This window comes from Mauremys reevesii, linkage group 1, assembly GCF_016161935.1.
Source record: "Mauremys reevesii isolate NIE-2019 linkage group 1, ASM1616193v1, whole genome shotgun sequence".
NCBI classification, from domain to species: Eukaryota; Metazoa; Chordata; order Testudines; family Geoemydidae; genus Mauremys; species Mauremys reevesii.
In genome coordinates this window covers 25345339-25363138 of record NC_052623.1, presented here as the reverse complement: position 1 = coordinate 25363138, position 17800 = coordinate 25345339, and the positions used below count along the sequence as shown (strand labels likewise).

General features: G+C 45.3%; 1 protein-coding gene across 2 annotated transcripts in view; it reads left to right on the top strand.

Moving 5' to 3' along the window:
* The window catches only part of RAB30 (RAB30, member RAS oncogene family), a 67275-nt gene that overhangs the window by 26817 nt on the left and 22658 nt on the right, over window positions 1–17800 (top strand). Inside the window, exon 1 of one of the 2 annotated variants that reach the window (XM_039535868.1) lies at window positions 8518–8695. The exons of the other annotated variant lie outside the window; for it this stretch is intronic. The gene's annotated coding sequence lies outside the window, so the exon portion shown is untranslated. Of the gene's footprint in view, window positions 1–8517; window positions 8696–17800 lie in introns of those variants that run through there. 2 annotated transcript variants of the gene reach the window in all.

The following is a 17800-nucleotide window of genomic DNA, read 5'->3' as shown; positions in this document are numbered from 1 at the left end:
GCCAGGCAGCTCTATAAATGCTTACAAATGTTTCCCAGTCTCGTGTAGGCTACTCTAAAGAATGCAGAATTAGTAAAGGGAAAAGTCTATATAAATGAGGCTGTGATGTTATATTTATGTAATGCTCTTCATCCAGGAAAATCCCTAAAACCTCAATATTCATAATGGGTATTTAGACACCCAGTTCCCTCTCCTATCTAATGAGAATTGGGCTTCCAAATCCCCTGGCTTAGAAAGTCTCAGCCGTAGTTCATAAGGCCAAATATTGGCACATTGTGAGGACTACACCAACATGGGTGAATTTCAGTGCCATGAAAGCAGAGTTATTGTGCCCCTGTGTTCCTGCCAGCAACACCCATCTGTAGACTTCTATGTATAAATTAATCCTACCAGGAATGTAAATAATCTCTGTGTATGGAAATGCATAATAGCTGAGCTAAGAGCATACATGCACAAATGTGAAGATGCAACTTACTTAGATTGTAGAGTCTCTGGGATAGAGATTATCCTTACGTTGTGTGTGTGTGTGTGTGTGTGTGCGCGTGTGTGCACATACAGTGCCTCATGCAGTGGGGCCTAGATCCCTGATTGAGGCCTGTGAGTGCTACTGCAGCAAAAGTCCTAAATAATGAAAATTATCGCTGTCCCACAGGCCCTGCTCTGGAACATCTTTCCTCTACTCCTGTTATGGAGAGTCTACAGAGTAAGATTTCTGCAGCGGGTTGGATCCAGAGTGGAGAGCTTCCACCCTGTGCTCCCTCTTTGCCCTCAGATTTTCTGATGTGCACAAAGGCAACCAGACCTTGACCCATAGTTATACACTGAAATGCAGCCATCTCTGAGCTGAAATGTGATAGCTGTTTCACTGCATACAGCAGCACTACATGAGTAACTGCACTTCTACAGTGGATTAGGACAAAGTGAAGAAGTACCATAGCAAAGTGAAATTGTAAGTGGGATTTAAAATAACACAAATATAATTACCTGAGCTGAAATTTGACTAGAACTTGAGGAGGTTGGGTTAACATCCTTTTGCTGTTGTGAAAAGACCCCTAGCATCTTTATAATGAGCACAGTTAGATATCTCATCCAACAGTAATTGTGATATGTAATAACTATAACAGAAGTATTAACTATAAAATTCTGGGACACAGTAGTGTAGACCAGAAAACGCAAAGTCAGGGATGACTCTGGCTCAAATGCTGCTCTGGATTTACTTCCATTGAAGACAGTGAAGTCACTCTGGATTTACACTGGTATAATTGAGAGCAGAATCTTCTCTCAACCTCCATAATTTACATTGTTTGTAAAATTAACAAATATGGATACAATATGATTTATGGATCAAGACTCTGCTTGAGCGTTTAATTTCCTAGTTCTTCAGTTTGCATTGCATCCAGTCTATTGGTTCATTTCTTTCTCATTTTAATTTGTTTTTTTGGAAGACTATACAGCATGTGCTTATTTGAGAGATACTGACAGTTGCAATTCTCTGGCTAAATATGTGCTTAGATACATCTTAAAAAAAGTGGCTACTCAGAGATTCACTAGCAACTCAATTTCTATGAGAAATGCTGGCTTATAGCCAATAAAAGATTTCCTTTCAAATAAAACCTTTAGATATAAAATACAGTCTCCTCTCTGATAGTAGCAGATTTTAGGGCCTTGAAAATCTGCTTCTTGTTGAAGGAGAAATCAGTAGTGAGGAGTCTGGATATTATCTTGGTGTATAAATAAGAGTTATATCAGTCCTTGGACTGAGGTGATCACAAACAGCACCCAGGTAATCCCTTCTTTCAAGGATTTCAGCCAAATACCAGTGCCTGGTTCCCAAGGAGTAACTAGTTAGAGAGAATAAGGCAGTGACCAAACTCTTGCTGCTTGCAACAGCTCTACCCCTCAAAAAAGTGCATCACAAAACTATGCATACTTTTTTTCAAAGACTGAATGGTGCTAAAACACTAAGAAAAAGATCTTGGAAACTGTAACAGTGCCATAACTATAGTGTGTGTGCATGTGTGTGTATATGTATGGGGGGAGAGAGAGAGAAAAGGGGGAAAAATACATTTTAATGGTTAATGAAGACTTCATGGTTCTTTCTGTGCTCCACAAAATAGCTTGCCATGGTGACAGCACAGACAGAACTCAGATCCTCCTGCTCTAAAAACACTGGCCCTTCCCACTTGAGTTAATGGAGAATGCCCATTGCTATTAGCCATAAAAGGCTGACAACACCCAAAAGTTCATATTGCAACCAGTAGAGGATAATGGTGCACATGCACCAACCAGTTCATTAAATGTAGTATTTTCTCCCTCCCCTCTAAATTCCGAGAACTAATCTGACCATTTAGTGTGTTTGTCAAGAATAGTCGAAGAGAGGCCAATAGGCCGTTCTATGGCACAGCGTGAAGCTGCTCTCCTTTTCATCACTGACAACAGATTCCAGTACGCAGTGTTTTCTGCAAGTCCCAGCTGTAAATTCCTCTCATCTCTTGAAAAACATTGTGCTAGCAGACTTAACTAAACTTATTTTAACCAGTGTGATGTTAAACACAACTTTACCCTTCGTGTAGGCAGGGACATTTAAACACAATGATTTGTCTTTAAAATCATTAAGGCCTTCTAATGTTTTTAAACACAACTGTCTCTAATTACCCAAAGGGCAAAATTGTGTTTAACATCGCACTAGTTAAATGTGTTTAGTTAACATGTTTGCTAGCATGTCACTTTCCCCCAGTGTAGACATGGCCCAGATGCTGCAAAAATGGACAGGGGATGAATATGCTGCTCCACTTCCAGAGGAATGTGGTGATTGGCACCCATCTCTTCATATTAACCCTTCTTTGCCATTATTGAGCAGCCTTGCTATGTTATGTAAAAGGAGTTCAGTGCTTGATGGATGCCCATGATGCAGCCTTGCATCTGGTCAACAGAATGTGAGTCTGAACACAACACTGTGTTCTTTGGAACTTGAGTTCAAACCCCATCTGTCACAATGATGCTTTGTGACCTTGGGCAGTTCAGTTAATCTCCTTGTCTCTGATGATGATATGGGTTTGGGGTGCTAGTACCTATCATTTATTTTATTATTTGTATTTCACTGAGTGGGGGGTTGGCACTAATGAAAGATCAGAGACCCGTTGAGCTAGATACTGTGCAGATACTCAGTAAAAGGACAGTCCTTGCTCCAAAGGAGCTTGTAGACTAGGTTATAAGAAAACGCAAGAGGTGAATGATACAGACACACGTAGGGCCGCAGAAAGGAGAGGATAAGTTAACAATAAAGTGAGCAAATTATCATTCAACCAAGTATCATTTGGTTACTCCATTTGCCTCTACTTCAATTTCTAAATGCAGGAATTTGAATGCCTCCTTCCCTTACAGGGGCGTTATGAGGCTGAATTAGAACTTCAGTAGTTTTCTCATCTTGGAAGCACTTTACAAACATTGTCAGTTGTATTCTTCTCCGAACCCAGGGTGATGTAGGAGAGCTCTCATCCCTGAGAAAAGCGACAGAGTCCTGTGGCACCCTATAGACTAACAGGTGTTTTGGAGCATGAGCTTTTGTGGGTGAATACCCACTTCGTCAGATGAATGTAGTGGAAATTTCCAGAGGCAGTTATAAATATGCAGGCAAGAATCAGTCTAGAGATAACAAGGTTAGTTCAATCAGGGAGGATGAGGCCCTGTTCTAGCAGTTGAGGTGTGAACACCAAGGGAGGAGAAAATGCTTTTGTAGTTGGCAAGCCATTCACAGTCTGTTTAATCCTGAGCTGCTGATGTCCAATTTGCAAATGAACTGAAGCTCAGCAGTTTCTCTTTGAAGTCTGGTCCTGAAGTTTTTTTGCTGCAGGATGGCTACCTTTAAATCTGCTATTGTGTGTCCAGAGATGTTGAATTGTCCTCCTACAGGTTTTTGTATATTGCCATTCCGAATAACTGACTTTTACATAGGGACTGTCCAGTTTGGCCAATGTACAGGGGCGGCTCTAGGCACCAGCAAAGCAAGTAGCTACTTGGGGCAGCCCATTTGCAGGGGTGGCAGCTGGCAGGCATCCAGCCTTGGAGCTGAGAACCAACAGGGGGCCCTGGGAGCTGTAGTTCCTTGGTTAGCTCCCTACCTGTAGAGCCAGCCCTGGAGCAGGGAAAGAACTACATTTCTCAGCATTCCTGTGGCTGCTATCAACAGGAAAGGGAGAGGGAGGGAGTATGGTAGCTGAAACCTCATGCTGCAGCTTGCTGTGAATGGAGAGCTCACTGCTAGAGTAGAGTGGCACTGTGAATGGGGAACAAGTGTGCCCAAGGAGTAGAAGGCTTTGGCCCAGATATCCCCTTCAGAAGACATCCTCAGATTGGATTAGGGATACTGGTGTGACCTCACCTTGCAGCCCCCAAAGAAGAAATTGGGTGGACTAAATGGACAGTGCCCCTCTCTATCTGAAGCCTAGCAAGGGAGGTATGTGGATCCCACTAGAATTTAAAATGAAAAGTAAGGGAGGGGAGGCTCTGGACCTGGGCAGCTTTAGATACAGTACCAGGCACTTATGAGGATTTCCACTTCTGAGCCATGGAAGCAGAAATTGACGTTTCCTTTCTAGATTTAGCTAATATTCAGAAAGGGAATCTAGTACCTGCCTTCCAGATTTGAACACCTCAAAATTCAGGAGTGCTCAAGCTCAATTTGGGCAGCTGTTACTTCATTTCTCCCAAATCAAATATACTGAGCCACTGTAATTTGCTGTAGAAAAAGTAGGATAAAATTGAGCAAGAAATGCTTCCCAGTGGTTTTTAGGACTGGAATTGCTATTTTCAACAGCCATTGCCTTTTTTTTCTTTAGTTTTATTTGTTTAAAAGGAAGACAGTGATATTGCATTGGCAAATTCCCCATAGAAACATAGAGTGGAACAAAAGAATAATAAAGGCACCTCAACTTTTCCTCATTTATGTAGGACAGTCTTACAATATGCATCCAGATATCCTCCAATCACACAAGCTGAAAATTGTTCCACTTTACTGCAGCTCTGTAACCATATGGGAACCAATCCTGTCTCTGTTCTGTGCACATCCAAAATTCCTGCTGAATGACCTGCCCTGGAAGCAAGTTACCAGTGACCCAGGGCTGGGGTGGCAGGGTGTGTGTGTGTGTGTGGGAACCAAGGGCTGGGGCGGCAGGGGGGTGTGGGTCGGGGAGAGCCCAGGGCTGGGGTGGGGGCAGCCAAATTTTTTTTGCTTGGGGTGGCAAAAAACCTAGAGCCGGCTCTGCTGATGTACATAGCAGAGGGGCATTGCTGGCACATGATGGCATATATTACATTGGTGGACGTGCAGGTGAATGAACCGGTGATGTTGTGGCTGATCTGGTTAGGTCCTGTGATGGTGTCGCTGGTGTAGATATGTGGGCAGAGTTGGCATCGAGGTTTGTTGCATGGATTGGTTCCTGAGTTAGAGTTACTATGGTGCGGTGTGTGGTTGCTGGTGAGAATATATTTAAGGTTGGTGGGTTGTCTGTGGGTGAGGACTGGCCTGCCTCCCAAGGCCTGTGAAAGCGAGGGATCATTGTCCAGGATGGGTTGTAGATCACTGATGATGCGTTGGAGGGGTTTTAGCTGGGGACTGTATGTGATGGCCAGTGGAGTTCTGTTGGTTTCTTTCTTGGGCTTGTCTTGCAGCAGGAGGCTTCTGGGTACACGTCTGGCTCTGTTGATTTGTTTCCTTATTTCCTCATGCGGGTATCGTAGTTTTGAGAATGCTTCAACCATCAACCTCATCCTGGACCAATCTACACGGGAGGTCCACTTCCTAGACACCACGGTACAAATAAGTGGCGGTCACGTTAACACCACCCTATACCGAAAACCCACTGACCGCTATGCCTACCTTCATGCCTCCAGCTTCCACCCCGGACACACCACACGGTCCATTGTCTGCAGCCAAGTGCTGAGGTACCACCGCATTTGCTTCAACCCCTCAGACAGAGACCAACACCTACAAGATCTTCACTGTTGTACTGAGCTGGGTGCATTATCTAATTGACACCTCCCAAAGAGAGGCTGCTATGGTCAGCCACGATGGTCCTCATCAATGCAGGAACAAACCGCCTTCGCTCGAAAGAGTGTCTGGAGTGCTTTTTAAATGTGTGAATGCTGCCTCAAATAGCGAGCAAGACCCCAGCAGCTACTGGAGTTGAAAGGAGAATTGTAGTCAGAAAAGGAACGTACATCTTGGAAGAGACCAGACGTGAGAACCTCATGCAGAGGGAGATTTGTGTTGGTTTCTGGGCATGCCCCTATCTTTTTCCCATCCCCTTTGCACCATGCCTCGTAGAACTATAGCACAAAAGGGTGTCTCAGTCCAGCATATCTTGGAGGCAGTGGACTTTGAGTAGCTCCTTTGACATAGTTCCCAAACACCAATAGGGGAAAGGAATTGAGAGACTGAGGAGAAAACAGTAGTAAACAATGGCAGTTTCTCTGGCTCATTTACCTGTGGCAGCATGATGGCCCGTATTCAGAAACCTACAGCTTTTTAAGGGAAGTTTTACTTCTTCTTGAAGAGCTGCCCACATGAAATTCTGTTGGCTTTCCCCCTAAGACACATTCCAGTTAGTGTTTTTGGCTGTAGTTTTTGAAACCGTCTCATATTTTTTTCCTTCGGGGAGGAGGGAGCAGCTTTTGAGTAGATTAAAAACCATTTTGGGCTGGCATTTGGCAACACAGTTTTTCCACAATTTTAAGGTCTGTCCGTCTGACATATGGGTTGGTTTTGCATACTATTCCTGTAGAATTGCTGTACAGTGTACAGCCTTGTGACTGTATTTTTGATTGTGTACTGTACATGAGTTGGTTTCCATGTCTAGACATGCCTTTGAAGTCTACAAAACTCCTTTTCGACTATTCCAATTAGTTTGAAGTTCAGCAGTCAGAACCCAGGCGCTATTAGATAGAGGTAAACAAAAGTGGGTGATTGTTTTTAAGCATAAACATGTCTGTCTTATTTTTCCACTTTCTACAAAAAAATGCTTTATTTTTTAAAAATCATACAAGAAGAAGCACATACCAAAGAATGCCCAGGACATATTTGCATATGAATTATTTGCTCAGTCACCATTACATACATTCACTTCAGCTCTACTTTTGATCCCACATGAAAAATTAATCTTCTCCATATCAACTTGCAAATGGTCTCTCTAAAGTCTCTCTTTTAATATTCTCTCGGTAACATAAAAGCTGTTGTAACACCCCCCCCCCCAGATATGAGGAAATGGTGTCCCAGATGAACAAGCGCAAGCTTCAGCTGTATTTGATGGAAAATGATGCTCTAATTTTTTTTTTCCCCCTAAACATAATATTTTGCTCTTAAAGCAGCTTCTATTTGTGGAAGCTAAAGTATTTTACAGATTTCAGCATGGAGCTCCTGTGTGCTGTGGAAACTCTTCACCCTCATCCCACAGCCCTTTGCAAATGAAAGATATTCTATTTATATATTGTGTAATGCGACAGTATGTCTGGACCTGAGCTCTTTGCGATACATAGGCCTGCAGGGGATAATTGTATGGCTGAAGTATTTAGCCTTAGCTTTGAATTTGTATTAACTGTAATATTATCTATATATGTAATTACTGCTGTTTGAACTTTGGGTTAATTTCCTTTGTTTATGGCAGATTTAAAACAAAGTTGTAATGGAAAATCTCCCTAGAGCAATAGAAATTATGTAAATTCATTTTCTTAGGGAATCTTTTGAGTCCCCCTGTGGCCTATTAGTTAAAGATCTAGCTGGTAGAAGCAGCCTCTCGTTCTAGTGCATAGATTGACACAACAGGCCTTTTGAATTCTAGAGGCGCAGAGGTGGATCAGGTGGACAGCACTGTGCACTGAATATCTGGGTTTGTAGCTTTACTATGGATACACTGTGACCGTAGGCAAGTCAGTTTAACTCTGTACCTGTTTCATGTCTGTAAAATAGAAACAGGACTTCTCATCTGTGGTGGGTATTCTGAAAAATCTCACTAGAATTCCCACATTTTGTGACCACCTCCCCAGGGGCATCCTATCAGTAGTGGGGACTGAACCTGGATCCAAAAGCATGAGCCTATTCTCCCTGAGCTAAAAGCCAGCTCTGATAACTCAAAGGCCTTACAGACTCATGACCTTGAATATGGTCTAGCCACTAGAGGGGGACAGAGTTACACTGTGTAGGTTTGGGTTACATAAATGACAGTTATTGCTGGTTCAAGACTTGTGAAAGTGCCGGCTCCTGACCACTTCTGTAACCATTGCATTCTGCCACACTGAACAATAGTAATTTATTTGTATTACTAGTAGCTGAAAGCTCATGTTGTGAGACAGGTGTAGCAGTTGGGCCAAGTAACCCACCATCTGTGCAGTCTCCCTCATATAACCAATGAAATAGTTGCATGTGAATTAGCTGTTGCCTAAGGGTGGTGATTGGTCGAGTTACCTCTGATATCACAATGGGCTAGGACACTTGGCATGGCATAAATACATGCCATACTCTAGCTGAAAGCCAGTAATGTTGCACAGGTGTAATTTGTAAAGTCAAAATGGCTGAGAACATAAAAATTGGATGGTAACAGACCGCAAGTCCCAATGATGATTGAACCTGGTGATATTCTAAACAAAAAGAGCTCTGAACTGTGCTGGTAACTGTTTGGATTGCTTCACACTGACTCAACAGGTATTTTAGGCTTCAGAGTGACACACAGAAGGTGACAGTCCTGGAATCTTGTTATATAGATGCTAGAACCTAGAGGCTCCTGTCATGGATCAGGGGACCATTTCACAAGGCACTGTGCATAACAATAATAGTAATAATACCTCCTAGCTCTGACATAGTGATTTTCCTCAGTAGATCTCAAAATGCTTTACCTGGGAGGTTAATATCACCCCCACCTGTAAAATGGGGTTAACTGAGGCATAGAGAGAGGAAGTGACTTACCCATGGTCACTCAGCAGGTCAGTGGCAGAGCTAGGTCTCCTGAGTCCTTCTCCAGTACTCTGTCCCCTACAGACACCACCCTGTCTCCCATAAATATAAAGTATATAAAATAAAATGTTTTTATTTATATTTGTGAAATATAAAAATAAATCACAATATAAATGTAGGCACATAATGAAAAGACTGTCTCTGCCTCAGAGAGTTTACAGTCTAACCTTGGTTAATAAATTTTTGATCTGAATAGATGTTGATGTCTGCAGGAGAAATGCTGACCTGTTGTGGTGAAGCGCTCTTAGCTAGGCTGTGGTGATTCTGTGCTCAAGATCCTTAGATGTTCTTTTTTTTGGGATGGAGGGGGGTGGGGCGGGGCGGGGCGAAGTAAGGATGAAGTTATGGGGCATGTTCTACATCAGGAGTGGGCAAACTTTTTGGCTTGAGGGCCACATCGGGGTTCCAAAACTGTATGGAGGGCTGGGTAGGGAAGGCTGTGCCTTCCCAAACCCTAACCCTATCCGCCCCCCTCCCACTTCCCGCCCCCTGACTGCCCCCCCAGAACCCCTGACCCATCCAACGCCCCCCCGCTTCCTGTCCCCTGACCCCCCCGGGACCCCTCCCCTATCCAACCTCCCCCCCCCTGCTCCCTGACTGCCCTGACCCCTATTCACACCGCCGCCCCCTGACAAGTCCCCTGGGACCCCAACCCCTATCTAACCCCCCCCTTCTATAAAGCCCCTTTCAGGATGCGGTCTGCAAACATGGGTGGAGGACTCAGGAGGCGCAGGGACAGCCGTGCAGCTGGAGAGAAGCGGTGGTTTCCCCTTCAAAGCGCCACTTCTCTCCATCTGGCTGCGCAGCCGCCCGGTGCCCCTCCTGAGTCCTCCAGCCACGTTCCCCGCGCTCCTGCCACCCGCACCGCCCGCCTGCTCCCCTGAGGCTGCAGGTGAGCCTCCATCCATCCCTGCTCTCCCCTGCCCCTGCAGTGCAGCCCCTTCCCACGCTGGCGGCGTGGCGAGCTGAGGCTGCAGGGGAGGGGGGACAGTGGGGGAGGGGCCAGGGGCTAGCCTCCCCAGCCGGGAGCTCAAGGGCCGGGCAGGACGGTCCCGCAGGCAGTAGTTTGCCCACCTCTGTTCTACATTCTTCTTTGTAAAACCCCTTTACAATACAAATGTTGCACTCTATTGAAGTGCTCCCTTTACAATACAAATGTTGCACTCTATTGAAGTGCTCCATGTTACAGACTAGAATTCTGGAAAATTCACCTTTTTCACAAACACACCCATTCTGGATTTAGAAGAATGCAAATAACATCTAACTTTTTTTCTTTTTTTGTTTTCCCCCACTCCTACAGTAAAGGACAATATCAAGTCACCTGAGACAGCCCTAGGCGCTAAAAACCTCACATGCCTTGTTTTGCTGAACTTTATTCCCTCTGTACTATATAATAGTATTTTCTCCTTTATATATAAAGTTAACAGATGCACCATAGCTGATCTAATAGATAATTTAAAAAGTCTAATTTATTCTTCATTTACTTTTTTTTTAAATTTCACTCTTAGGCTGGTCAAATATTACTTTTTCTCTTTGTCAGTTTCATGCTCTGGTTCTATTATAGATTATAATATCCCTTGGAAAATGATAGAAGCTCTGTCACTTGAGTTATCAAATGCTAGACTAGACAAAAAGACCCAAGGAACAGTCTTGCAGTAGCAAGAAGATTAGATGCCCTCATCCGAGTTTTGACTCTTTACTGTTGTGAAGAGTCACTATTTGCCTCTTGCCTGATGTCTTGGGTTCAGAGCGCTGCAGGGTGATATTGATCTAATCAAAATAACCCAAACTGTTGTTTCCCTTAAATTAAAGGGATACTTTTCAATTTAAAATTTATTTAATTAATAAATGAGTTAAGTGGGGTTTTTTTTGTTTTAGGTACCCTCCCTGCCCCTTAAGTCCTGTTAATAATTTTTTGATCCCATTAAAGTCTGTCATCAAGCAGGGAAACCTGATCGGCTCTACTGGGAAGACAGTGAAACTTACTATATACAAGTGCTGTCAGATACATACATTAAAGAAACTGGGGCAGGGAAACAAGACAATGTTGCTTGTTCTAATCTTTTTAATAATGATGTTAGGTTTTATTTGTTATAATAATGGAAAAAAATGTTCAGGTAGAAGTGAGATTCTTTCCCTCCACTCCTGACTGTATTGCTTTTATTATTTTTTATATATGGGGTTTTGAAAACGTTGGCAGTTCTCCTTAAAAATGTCTAAACATGTTTGGTTTAATATGTTGTAAAGCAAAACATCTGTACTCCAGAGCTGAGATTTGAGACACCAAGTTGCAGCCTGGAACTAGTGTTGTTTGAATTACATCTTCTTAAATGTCGTGGGAGTTCTAATGGAACTGCCAACACAGCATTTGGCTGCTATAATAGAAGAAAAGTGTGTGTGTGTGTGTGTGTGTGTGTGTGTGTGTGTGTGTGTGTGTGTGTGTGTGTGTGTGTGTGTGTGTGTGTGCGCGTGTGTATATCATTGACATGCAGAGAAATGGGTGCTGAGACGGCAAACACTTCAGCACGCACTTAACTTTGCTCACGTATAGTCCTGTTGAAGCTGGGTTCCATGTACGAGTGATCACTGTTGTTTTTTGATATAGATACTTCAACATTCTGTAACTAGATTTTAATTGTGTTCCAACTACAAGGCCAAATTTTGTCCTCCCAACTAGTGAGTTTTCTGTAGTCAATACATATAGTCTACAGCAGAGGTGGGCAAACTGCGGCCCGTGGGCCACATCTGGCCCGCGGGACCATCCTGCCCGGCCCTTGAGTTCCCGGCTGGGGAGGCTAGCCCCTGGCCCCTCCCCTGCTGTCCCTTCTCCCCCGCAGCCTGAGCTTGCTGTGCGGCCAGCGCTCTGGGCGGCGGGGCTGCGAGCTCCTGCCGGGCAGCGCGGCTGCGTGAGCTGCCGGCCTGCCCTGGTGCTCTGAGCGGCATGGTAAGGGGGCGGGAGCGGGGGGGTTGGATAAGGGGCAGGCGGTCCCAGGGGGAGTCAGGGGACAGGGAACAGGAGGCAGTTGGATAGCTGTGAGAGTCCCAGGGGGCCTGTCGGGGTGGGGTGTGGATAGGGGTCAGGGCATTCAGGGGACAGGGAGTGGGGGTGGTTGGATAGGGGGTGGAGTCCCGGGAGGGGGCGGTTAGGGGTGGGGGGGTCCCAGGAGGGGGCGGTCAAGGGACAAGGAGCAGCGGGGATGGATGGGTCGGGGGTTCTGAGAGGGGCAGTGAGGGAGCGGGAAGTGGGAGGGGGCGGATAGAGGGCGGGGGCCAGGCTGTTTGGGGAGGCACTGCCTTTCGTACCTAGCCCTTCATACAGTTTCAGAACCCCGATGTGGCCCTCAGGCCAAAAAGTTTGCCCACCCCTGGTCTATAGTGTACTATTATAACCTTGCAGTCCCTTCTGACCCTATGGTTCTATGATTCTATTATTCTGATATTGGACAGATATAATGTAAATGTGCGTCAATAACCTTTTAATTTATATCGTTTATCTATTTAGCTGTGCTGTATTGTTCAGCCCTTTGTCAGTGGTGGGGGATGTTTAATAAACAAAATGACTTACCCATGACACTTCTGTCAATAGGACATCTTAATACTATTTAAGGGACTCTGAAGAGTGATATTTATCTTTTTCCTGCCCTTTGCCTGGCAGTGTCTCCTTCCTCTTGTGGACTGTGCACCATCACCACCCTCTTTCAGGTCTCCCGTCATAATTCACTATCTCTGTGCTACAGCTGTGCCATCTACTCTACTCCAGCACCTAATCATCTAAAAGCTAATGTTACAAAAAGGTACTAAATAAAATAAAACCACTAGTATGATTGGCTGAGCCCATAAGGAACAACCCTCCTCAGAGCTGTAACAGAGCGGCCTTTGGCGGGATACTACTGAGAGTATCAATTCAGGACAAATTGCTTAGAGCAGGGCAGTCACAGCCTACGGCTGGGGGTCTTTCACTACTAAGGCACCCCAAACCAGCCAGACAGAGAGGACTTCGGTTTTACCCCACTGGCTAACCAGAAGTCACACAAGCAATTTCCTCAGACACTCCAGTTTCCCAGTATCACCACCAGCACCACTCCTTATGGAGATGAATGGTTATGAAAACCAATACCCCAGTAAAAGAAAAAAGGTTCTCCCGATCCCAAAGGACCAAGCCCCAGATCCAGGTCAATATACAAGTCAGATCTTACCCACAAATTACGCTGTTGCCAATCCTTTAGAATCTAAAATCTAAAGGTTTATTCATAAAAAGAAAGAAATATAGATGAGAGTTAAAACTGGTTAAATGGAATCAATTACATACAACGTTTGCAAAATTCTTAATTCAGGCTTGTTTCAGGCTTGATGGGATTACTGCTGATTTTAAACCAATCAAGTCTATGGAGTATAAACATCTCAGCATGGCTGGGTCGTTCAGTCCTTTGTTCAGAGCTTCAGTTTCAAGCACAATTCCTCCAGAGGTCAGAAGCAGGATTGAAGACAAAATGGAGATGTCTCCCAGGGGCCTTAGGGCTTGGCTACACTTACAAATTTGCAGCGCTGCAGCAGGGTGTGAAAACACACCCTCTCCAGCGCTGCAAATTGCGGCGCTGCAAAGCGCCAGTGTGGTCAAAGCCACAGCACTGGGAGCGCGGCTCCCAGCGCTGTCCGTTATTCCCCACAGGGAGGTGGAGTACGGACAGCGCTGGGAGAGCTCTCTCCCAGCGCTGGCGCTTTGACTACACTTAGCGCTTCAAAGCGCTGCCGCGGCAGCGCTTTGAAGTGCTAAGTGTAGCCACAGCCTTATATAGTTTCTCCCAGGTGAAAGATCCCCATTGTTCTTTCTGTGGAAAATCACAGGAGCAAGATGGAGTTTGGAGTCACATGGGCAAATCACATGTCCATGCATGACTCAGTTTGCAGGTAGAGCAGCTACCTTGAAGGTTCCCAGGAAGGCTCCTCGGATGTGGATTGGAGTCTTCCAAGGTCCACTGTCAGTTAAGTGTTTCTTGATTGGGCACTTAATCTGAAAAATCCTTTCTCAAGAAGCTGAAAGATCCTTTCTCAAAATGCTTCATTAATGCTACTTAGAATCAAACACATTGAAATACAAGTACATAGCCGATATTTATAACTTCAAATACAAAAATGATACACACATACAGACAGCATAATCATAACCAGCAAATTACAACCTTTTCATAGACACCTCACTTGACCTCCTTAGTACAAGATTTGGTGCAACTATAGGGCCTTGGTTGCAACAATGATCTATGTGGTCACGGTTCATATCAATAACATCACAAAAGCTCAGTATTCCCTTCCTTTATTTTCCAGTGCATTTGCCCGCTTTCCTCTGCAATCCCTTTACCCATCCTGGAGATGGATCTGTTGTCCTTGTTGTTATGTTATTGTCTATGGCACCCTGATCCAGCAGAGTAATCCATACAGGTTAATTCTTAAGCCTAGGTTGAATCCTATGGATTTTAATTGTTCTCTATGTGGGCAGATCCCTCTGCAGGATCAGGGCTTAGTTTTTGGGACCTGAATCTCTAGCAATTGAAATACTACACTTTTTCGATTGAGGTCCATGGAAATTTTGCTATTGAAGTTCTTTAGGACAGAGACCTATTTTATTGGGTTTATTTTAAAGCTCTGAGAACACAGTTCATGGTTACTGAGGACACTTTTTGTCTTGATTCCCGGGGAAAAGCTTATTTCCTGATCTCCAGAGTGTGTAAAAGAGTAGCTTAGGGTAACTCATCTTCTGGCTGATCTGAGAAATGCCTGGCCTTTGAACCTTGGTAGTCACTTGAGGTTTCCTTGGGAAGAGTAGTGGGTGAAAATCGTTGCCATTGTACATGCTTATACCAGGTCTGTAAACCCTGCCCCAAGCAGAGTTGCTATACCTCAGAGAGGGAGAAGAGCCAGAGGCTCCATGAAGTCTATTAAGGACACTACACTTGGCCATCTATTATGTGTGGGAGGTGCTCAGGCACTACCAAGATTGAAGATTGGTGTTAGCCTAAAACTCTAGGATAGGAGGATCATGTGAAAAGCCCCTGGGGCAAATACGTGAGTCTGAGGGCATGTCAAGCTTGCAACGTCACTCCTTTTAAAACGAGAACTTATTGCTTCAAAGCAATTAACATTTCCCAGCTGGCTTTTGAATCATTACCCTGAACTTAGCCTGCTTGCTCTGTTACCCTGAGTGACTGTGCATTGTATGTTCAGTCGTCAGGATGTCAAAGATAAGGAGGAATCTTCTGTCCCCATCCAAACAGACACACTGAAGAGCAGTGCAAAGACCAGATAAAAGAAACTATCCAGGCTGTAGGAAGCACAGTGGAAAAATATTAGCGAGCTCAGCTTGGGAGAACTAATATGTGAAGTGAGCCAAATGCAGGGAGAATAAAACTCACTTGGAAAGAAACTAAATAAAACTGGAAATTAAATTCCCCGGGGAATAAATCCCAGGGCACTTATATACTGCAGATAAATTCCTTGTGCATGGCACATGCTGAACAAAATATTAACCCAGAAAAATATCTTAATCGTCCACAAACTCTGCTGTGCCTTATGCAGATGATTGTGGGGGAAAATGTCAGGCTCAAAAAAAAAAGGGGGGGAGGGGATTCTGCTGACTTTACTCCCATGAGTAGGTCCCATTGAGGTTCCTGGCAACAAGACCGAGCACAGAACTTCCCACAGGAGCTGGGTGGGGTGGGCAGTAGGTCTCTGTCAGAAGGGAGCAGTCTCAGGGGCAAGCACACCACGCTATCCCACTAATACGTTTCAGAGACTATAGAGCTGCCTGTGGGCCCACTGTGCTGGGGTGCCCCCTTTAAGATATTTCTTTGGGAAGTGGAGGATCTGGTTTGGAGAGGGTGCATGGAGGGTGTTGGAAAGAGATGCATGCACTGGGACTTAAAGTGAGGAGGTCCATAGATTTCCTCCGCCCTCTTTTTTCCCCCTCTCAGGCGTTCCCCTACCCCCAACCAGCAGCCTGACCCCCTTGGTCCATGAGCCCCGACGCACACCCTCTCCAAATTTCAGTGAGTGGCGTTGCGATTTGGTGCATGGAGTCACAGTGCCACTCATGTCTGGCTAGGTCCAAAAGTGGTTGGATCTTGGCCCAAGTGGTACCGCCGCTCCCAGCTTCATGGCTCTGTAGATAACCCAATGGTCCATAATGTGCTTCTGGGAAGAAATAAAGTCTCGCCCTCTGACAGTGATTTGTGGAACGTTTTTCTTCCCTTTGTGCCTCTTCTGGATTTCACTAAGGGTGAGTGTGATGCAACTCCTACTTGTTAATTTTAAGTAATAATGCTTAGCCGATCACAAGTGAATAACGAGGCGTTGTTTTACTCTGAATCAGTAACTAAAAAATACTAAATGCCGCGTCAAAGTTCCTTTGAGATCCACTACTCCCTGGCCAGTGAGAACAACAATTATGGTGGTTAAAATACACTTGCTTGGTTAAGAGAGAAAGAGGAAAGAAAAATTTATTAATATGCAACTGAGTCATCAGAAAAAGTCCCTTAGCTAAAAGTTGCAGAAGCAAGAAAACTTTATAAGAGTAATGTAACTTTTTGATTAGTCCTGTGCTGACAGTTTTAGGATCTGTGCACTGTTTTTCTATATAATGCCAAGAGTTCATAATCGAAGACCCCAGTCCTGCAAGGAGCTCTGTGCAGGTGAAACCCCACACCATGGGGACCCCATTGACAGGGCCGGTGCAACCATTTAGGCGACCTAGGCAGTCGCCTAGGGCGCTGGGATTTGGGGAGCACCATTTTCTTTGGCAGCAACCGCGGTGGCCGGATCTTCGGCTGCCCCGGTCGCCACCAGCATTTAGACAGAGGGAGCTGGGACAGGGGGGCGCGGGGAGGGCCGCCTGCAGCAAGTAAGGGGGGTGGGTGGCATGCAGGGGAACTCCTTGCCCCAGTTCACCCCTGCCCCCCCTCTTCCCCAAGCACACCGTGGCTGCTTCAGTTCTCCCGTCTCCCAGGCTTGCGGCGCCAATCAGTTTAGGCGCTGCAAGCCTGGGAGGCGGGAGAAGTGAAGCAGCGACAGTGTGCTCGGGGTGCTCATGTGTGGAGCTGGGGTGGGAGGGTGCCTCAGGGTTGGGGGTGGGGTGCTGCCGCAAGGGGGACACCTCAGGGCGGAGGGGGAGCTGCCATGGGGGTTGCCTCAGGGCAGGGGCGCGGGGGAGAGGCGCAAGGTGGAAGTTTCGCCTAGGGTGCGAAACATCCTTACACCGGCCCTGCCCACTGACTTCAGTGAGATTTGGTGCAGAGGTCTGCATTCAGAGCTCCTTGCAGGTTGTGGGGGTTGGGATTACTTAAGGCTTTGCCTAGGCACAAAAGCTGCTGTACTACTTTAACTAGACCAGTATCGTTAAAATGGTACAACTTCCCTAGTGTGGCTGCAGCTATACTGCTATAAAGGTGCTTAGACTGGTATTGCTTACACCTGTAAGGGAACGGGATTAAGCTATACCAGTATTTTACCTCAGTATAACTATGTACACACTAGGGATTGTATGAGTATAACTATTCTGGTAAATCATTCCCATACCAACATATGTATATGGTACAAAACTGTGTATAGACCTGACCTAAGTGAGTTAGGAGTACAAATCCCGTTGACTTGTTTTCTTAACAAAACTTGTGCTTCTAACTCATTGAGGCACTTCAGAAAATTCCACGTAGGGCCTAAAAGTTGGCTAAGTTGAATTCAGGACACACTGGGAAGCCTAGAGGTGCCCTTCTGATTTTTATAAGTGGGAAATGAATGAAGAGAGAAATA